Genomic DNA, 7,260 nt, shown 5'->3' with positions numbered 1-7,260 from the left:
ATCTATCAATAGTAAGAAATTATTAAGAAAGGAAGAAATTGTAAGACATGAAGACATTTACAGGTTATATCCTTTGCTTTGTCTTTTAACACAAGTGTTCAGGATCAAACCCATATTAGGACGGTTGTGTTTCTCTTGTAATCATCAAATGTCATTGTTTTGTCCGTCAGTTCTTTCTCGAGTTGTACCATGGATATTTTATACCATCAATACTTTTCATGCTCTTTTGCATTTTCTTTCACATACAGAAAAAAACTCAAGGCGTTCTTGTCACTGTGCTACACAGTACAGGACACGCAGGGAGGAATTCGCGCAGCTTTCAGCTCAGTGCGGAGTCCAGAGGGAGGACTCACTCAGTGAATGATCTCTCAGGAAATCCCGGGTGAGATTCAACATCCCGGGTGAGGTTTTTCTGCAACAGCCACGACAAGTGTGAAGATGTTCTCTGGATTTCCTGAATGTGGCTTTAAATTAGTTCACATTCTTTGGTAGTTAACAGAACTAAATAATTTGGAGGTACATTTAAAACTTCAGAGAACACTGTAGCACTTCAAGTTTAATTGTGTAAACCTGGCTCTCTATGAACACGAGCAAAGAGTTCTCACTCAACAGAAGACTGCGATGTGAGCACAGTAACATAAAGCACTTGGAGAAACCAGGGATTGAACCCAGAACCTCATACATTTAAGACAAGCACTATACCACTGAGCTACATCCCCGACATAAACACGTGTGGAAGTGACTTAGAGATGTGCAGGTGCTCACAGAACACAATCCATCTTTTGCATCTTTTAAGTGCTCTTGATTAAACTATGCATAGTAAAACAGCAGTACTGATGATTTTCATGGACTGATGCACACTTGTTCTGTACAACTCCAGTGATAAAACCTTGTCTGTAAATATTGTAGAACGTAAAAGGGTGAAACAACGCTCCAACTGCAGGAATGGTAACAGAAAGGATCATTTTCTTATTTAATATGTCCTTTTGAGATGCCTTGTCAATGCACACAGACGTTAGAGCTGAACAAATATTTTGTACACAAGACGGCAGTGCGATATTAGAATTCCTGTCTTCTTGATGGATTCAGACTCCTTCTCAGAGGTCCATGCTCGCCAAATAAGTTTACAGCTGTAGCGGCAATTCTTGTTAATAAGACAGAATTAAGCGTTGCTGTGCTTTCCTAAATGAGGCCCCATCTCACTCTCCCTCTCTGTGGTCCAACCACAGAGAAAGTATTCATGCAGGCTGATTTAAGATGTTTTCTTTTCATAAGGGACAGCTCCCAAACGGAGATGCACTTAGCTAAGCCTGGCTATCATGATCAATGGTCATCCATTGGCGCCTATCTTTCTAGGGAGTGCCGATTGGACATCTGGACTGCATTCCTAAGCGTCAGGAGTAAGTGACTCATATCTCACTTTGATCAACCAATCAGGGATTGGCAGGGCGTGGTAACACCACGTGGGTCTCCAATGCCCGCCAAAATCTCAACCAATCAGCACACATCTGTGTCTTGGTCAAAAACGGAGCGCAAGCTCAGATCGGGGCTCTCCTTGGCCATTTTCGCGCATCCTCAGAGACAATCACGTGACAACTGCTGTTGACTGCACTGGGACTTGGACTTTGTTCTAAGCACGAGACCGAGGATCCCGTACGTACTCAGAATTCTACGAACGTGAATGCTCCGCTTGATCAACGGCAGCCTACAGTTGGACCCTTGTCGACAACCTGAATAGCTTATTCAGAAGCAGCGCTGGTCCGAGAACGAACCAGCTTCTTCCCGGGCAAAATAGTGACTTGTGAGGACTCGCAGTCACACTCTGTGCATAGAGACTTTCTACTAGCCAGCCGGACTGCTGGTAGATCCCCTCGGAGCAACGACTGCCCTGCGCGCCGCAGTCAGATTCCTCCGCCCGTCCAACTCTGAGCTGCACCTCGACTGGTTGGTCGGTAGCCAGAGGACGCCGGGACAATGCCCATTGGACAACCGCTGGAACCGAGGCTGCAACAGAGCCTGTCAGCTGGTTTGGTGTTCGTGCCGGGAAATTCCAAATCCATACACAGTGGATAAGTAAACCCCATGTTCTACATTGCGTCTCGAGAATTCAATTGTACCTCAACACAAGTTGTTATCAATTTAATTCATGAGTATTGCATTTACTTCCGAGTTTAGAGTAACAGTGGGTAATAACACTGATTAGCGATTTGGTAACCGAACGATATATATTGACATATATTCTCTGTTGTGTATCTCTTTGTGTTTGCATCTCTTCGAGATTATATACCGTGTGTATTGATAACCCTCACAGTAAGGTCTGCCGCTTGTATCCAGGCAGACTGGTATATGTTTGGTGCACAATTTATATTAATAACTGTATCTCGTGTATTGAACCCGTGTGTGTGCGTTGTTAGTTGTTCTGACAATTGATTTTCTAAAAGCCACAACGAATCACCTCGTGATTGCTGCTGCAATGAATAATTGTCTCAGTAAACCCATCAAACCTCTACACAGCTAAGGAAGAGTAGCTCGGAAAATACCCAACTCAACAAGCGAGCGCGTTGGTTGCTCTTGATCTTATTGCAAGGAGCTTTTTTTTTCGCATTAATGATTATTAACCAGAAACAGCTGCACAACTGGTTGCATTTGTGATTATGTCACTTCTCTGCTTCAGCAAGGTCAATAAAAGACTCTGAAAGTAGTAGAGAAAAACTGAATTAAAATCATATTAGCAATTCTGAGCGATATCTGCATACAGGCAATCCAATAAGAACGTTGAAATCTTTGAATGTCATCTCTCTATATATTGCGCTGCTTTTTACTTGGAGTAAAACTATTGGATTAAAGGGTTAAAATGTATTGTTGTTATTTGGAGAAATCAATGAACTCGTGATTTTATATGTTTTAAAAGACGGTCATGCGCACAGAAAAAAGACAGTGCTGATTATTTTTCTGGAGACGGAGCACTGATGACCTATCCGAGCCAATTGATAAAGTCCACCCAGTGGATACTCTAGCAGAACGTGGAAGAACGTTCACCATTGTAACCAAGGCAACCACAGGAACAACATCAAGAAGCACAATCAATTCCCCATTTAAATCTTTCGTGTAAGGTATGCCATGTGAAAGCATGAAGTAAATCCCCTGATCTCTTTTGAACATGGACAAGGTATTTCTGATGGAGTGCTATGAGCAAAGATTTAATAAGCTACACCTGCTGATGATTCAGCTTAAAGAAGTAAAAGCTTCACAAACAAAAGCAGCTCGCTACCACAGCCAATATTAAATATACTTGGTGGCACATTACCATTTGCACTGGCTCAAAAGTGGTCTCTGCAGACGTTGTTCCCTACGTAAAGCTGAAAGCGCCAAAGAGCATTTCCATTGAGAAAAAAAAAAATCTTTCTTGATGTTAAACATAGAGAGCCTGCCTTTTAGAAGTTCTCCCTCTAAACACCTTGTGCAGCCTCCCGACAGACTAACAAAAAGCGCCTTTTCACCAACTCAATTTATAATACGCCCCTCAAAACTCACAACCGAATAACAATCAATCCGTATATTTGATTTCCAAGATCCATTCAAGGCAACTTGGCTCTTCGCAAGCAAATAATTTCAGGGAAGAAACTCAGTTTAGTCAACTACTGGTGCATTCAGCACACCACTTGCTTTCGCTTGTCAGGGTGGCCGAGTGGTCTAAGGCGCCAGACTCAAGGACGTGTGTCTTTCCAGCTGGCTTGGGTGTTCTGGTCTCCAAATGGAGGCGTGGGTTCAAATCCCACTCCTGACAGCTTCTGCTTTTACCTCTCTTGAATTGTTCCAGTGCTACAGTGAATGACTGAAATATAAAAGCAGCAGAAGAAAGCAAGCAACTCAGTGCAATTTGTAAGTATTCTGCACTGTTAAAATGCACAGGTTTTCATACTTTTTGGAATTCGTAGCTCAAGAAGTGACTCCTGTTTCATTTTCTATTCACCAACTCGATTTGCATTCTGCCCCTCACACCTCACAACAGAATAACAAACGGCTTCATGTGCCACAGCATTCCCCTGTAGATTCGGTTTGCACTATGAATTAGGCGACCCCGAATGAAATATTTTAGTGTTGGCTCAAATGTGAGGAATTTCATGAACCCTCAAAAAGGAACGCTTGCAGAAAATGCCAGCAATTCAAAGCCTGTAGGCAGCATGAACAGACCAATTCTGCAATTTCTTTTATCGCAGGCGGTGCTTTCCGAGTCGATGGTATTGCATTAGAAATGAGAAGTCCTGAACTCTAAACACGTTCTTGCCATAACTGCTACTCCTGCTGCTACTCCTTCGTCCTCGAAAAAAGAAAAGACAGGCATGTTTTGAGTCTCAAAATGATCTTCTGGATCCACAAGAAACATGTAAATTTGATTGATTCCGCAGTATTTTGGATGTACTGTACTTATAACTTCCATCGAAGAGAGATTTCATCAGTTGCATGAAATTGAAACTTTCGACTTTTTGTCTGGTATTGAAAATATGTTTAAAAAAAAACATAAATAATTTTCTAACAAACAACTCATGAATTATTGCCAGGATCTATATTTAGTGTTCGGTAGTGATAACACTGCTGATATTGGTTGAGTAGAAATCTATGATGTATTGACAGCTTTATCTGAAGCGAGAAGTCCTAGAACGCCATCTATGAAGTTTAAGGATTCATACCAAGAAATGCCTTTTGTTTCCCACCCCAACTGCTGCTTTGGCATTACACATTATGTGAACATTACCAGTTTTGGTAGCTTCTGGGCACGATTTTCCTAAACTGAAACTTATTACAAAATTCTTTAAGATGAACCATGTCCAAAAATTGTAAATCAGGACTAATTTTAATATCAAATGAAATTACTACCGAGGAAACGGCTTAACTGAAATATGAATAAGACTATGCAAGCCTGAAAAATAGAACAATTCAATTTATAGAACTTATTTTTTTATTTTTTGAGAGATGGGCTCACACACCGGAAGACACTAACGTTTCTCTTCGTTAGAGTATGTGAATAACAGTTTAACCCCATTTGTTTGTAATTGTGATTCTGTTAAAATTTAAAAAAGCATCTATCAATAGTAAGAAATTATCAAGAAAGTAAGAAATTGTGTTATTTCATAAACTGTAAGACATGAAGACATTTACAGGTTATATCCTTTGCTTTGTCTTTTAACGCAAGCGGTCAGGATCCAAGCCCATGTTCGGACGGTTGTGTTTCTCTTGTAATCATCAAATGTCATTGTTTTGTCCTTCAGTTCTTTCTCAAGTTGTACCATGGATATTTTATACCATCGATACTTTTCATGCTCTTTTGCATTTTCCTTCACATACGGAAAAAAACTCAAGGCGTTCTAGTCACTGTGCTACACAGTACAGGACACGCAGTGAGTAATTCGCGCAGCTTTCAGAGGAATCCAGAGGGAGGACTCTTAATGCAAGGAGCTGTTTTTTTTTGCATTAATCATTATTAACCAGAAACAGCTGCACAACTGGTTGCATTTGTGATTATGTCACTTCTCTGCTTCAGCAAGGTCAATAAAAGACTCTGAAAGTAGTAGAGAAAAACTGAATTAAAATCATATTAGCAATTCTGAGCGATATCTGCATACAGGCAATCCAATAAGAACGTTGAAATCTTTGAATGTCATCTCTCTATATATTGCGCTGCTTTTTACTTGGAGTAAAACTATTGGATTGAAGGGTTAAAATGTAACCCTTGTTACATCTTGTAAATCAGGACTAATTTTAATATCAAATGAAATTACTACAGAAGAAAAGGCTTAACTGAAATATGAATAAGACTATGCAAGCCTAAAAAGTAGAACAATTCAATTTCTGTAACTTATTTTTTAATGTTTTGAGAAATTGGCTCACACACTGGAAGACACTAACGTTTCTCTTTGTTAGAGTATGTGAATAACAGTTTAACCCCAAATATTTGTAATTGTGATTCTGTTAAAATTCAATAAATCGTCTATCAACAGTAAGAAATTATAAAGAAAGTAAAAAATTGTTTTATTACAGAAACTATAAGACAATGAAGTGAGTTTACTTCGCTTTTGTTCTTTTGACTTAAGCGTTCAGGATCCGAACCCATCTGCGGACGGTTGTGTTTCTTGAATCTCTTGTAATCATCAAAAGTCGCTGTTTTGTGCTTCAGTTTTTTCTCGAGTTGTACTATGGATATTTTATATGATCAATACTTTACATGCTCTTTTGCATTTTCCTTCACATACAGAAAAAGTTAAAGTTGTTCATATCACTGTGCTGCACATTTACGCTGGACCACCTGTAACAGTACAGGACACACAGTGAGGAATTCGTGCAGCTTTCAGCTCAGTGCGGAGTCCAGAGGGAGGTCTCGCTCGCTGAATGATCTCTCAGGAAATCCCGGGTGAGATTCAAAAGGTAAACCTGGCTCTCTATGAACACGAGCAAAGAGTTCTCACTCAACAGAAGATTTCGATGTGAGTACAGTTATATAAAACACCTGAAGATGCCAGGGATTGAACCCTGGTCCTGTGGAGCAGTAAGTGACTTGTAGTGCTGACATAAGAGATACTTACATAAAGTGCTTTTACTGACCATATTACAAATCACAGGAAGTAAGGTCTTGAAACATTGGGCAGTAGTGGGATTTAAACCCACGCCCCTGAGAGAGTGGAGCCTAAAATCCAGCATATTAGACCATTCAGCCACACTACCTCTGGCCCCTTCTCCTTTCCTCTCGTTGCTGAGTATAAGTGCCTTCATGCAATTGAGCCAGGTTTGAATCCCAGCCAATGCATCTCCAAATCTTTTCAAATGAATCTGTGATCTTGTAGCACATCCTCTGAAACCAGCAATCGAAATTGGAAACGTCTTCTTCAACACTGAAAAGCTCAGTTAGGATGAAGCAGTAATACACAGGACAGCAGTACCATATGTATTCTTGATTGATTCAGACTCGTTCTCAGTGGTTCTTGCTCACCAAATAACTAAAAAGCTGAGGAAGAACGCTACGAAAAATACTAATCAAAATACAAAATAATAATCAGTATTAACCAGAAACAGCAGAAAAACTGGTCACAATTGTGATTATGTCGCTTCTCTGCTTCAGCAAGGTCAATAAAGGACTCTCTGAAAGTAGTAAAGCACTAAAGCACTGCAAAACTGAATTCAAAATCATATTAGGAATTCTGAGTGGTGCCTGCTTACATGCAATCCAATACGGATGTTGTCTTTAAATAAGAATTCTCTGTTTCC

General features: G+C 40.1%; 1 non-coding gene across 1 annotated transcript; it reads left to right on the top strand.

Annotated features, from left to right (window-relative positions):
* The first annotated feature begins 3,674 nt into the window (after positions 1 to 3,674).
* trnal-caa (transfer RNA leucine (anticodon CAA)) lies at positions 3,675 to 3,787 on the top strand. The gene is made up of 2 exons: positions 3,675 to 3,712; positions 3,742 to 3,787. It is a non-coding gene; the product is annotated as a tRNA-Leu (tRNA).
* Positions 3,788 to 7,260: the final 3,473 nt, after the last annotated feature.

Source organism: Lepisosteus platostomus, unplaced genomic scaffold (assembly GCF_059453375.1).
Source record: "Lepisosteus platostomus isolate fLepPlt1 unplaced genomic scaffold, fLepPlt1.hap1 Scaffold_66_H1, whole genome shotgun sequence".
NCBI lineage: Eukaryota > Metazoa > Chordata > Actinopteri > Semionotiformes > Lepisosteidae > Lepisosteus > Lepisosteus platostomus.
Note: the sequence above shows the minus strand (reverse complement) of the source record. Positions and strands in the feature narration are given on the sequence as shown.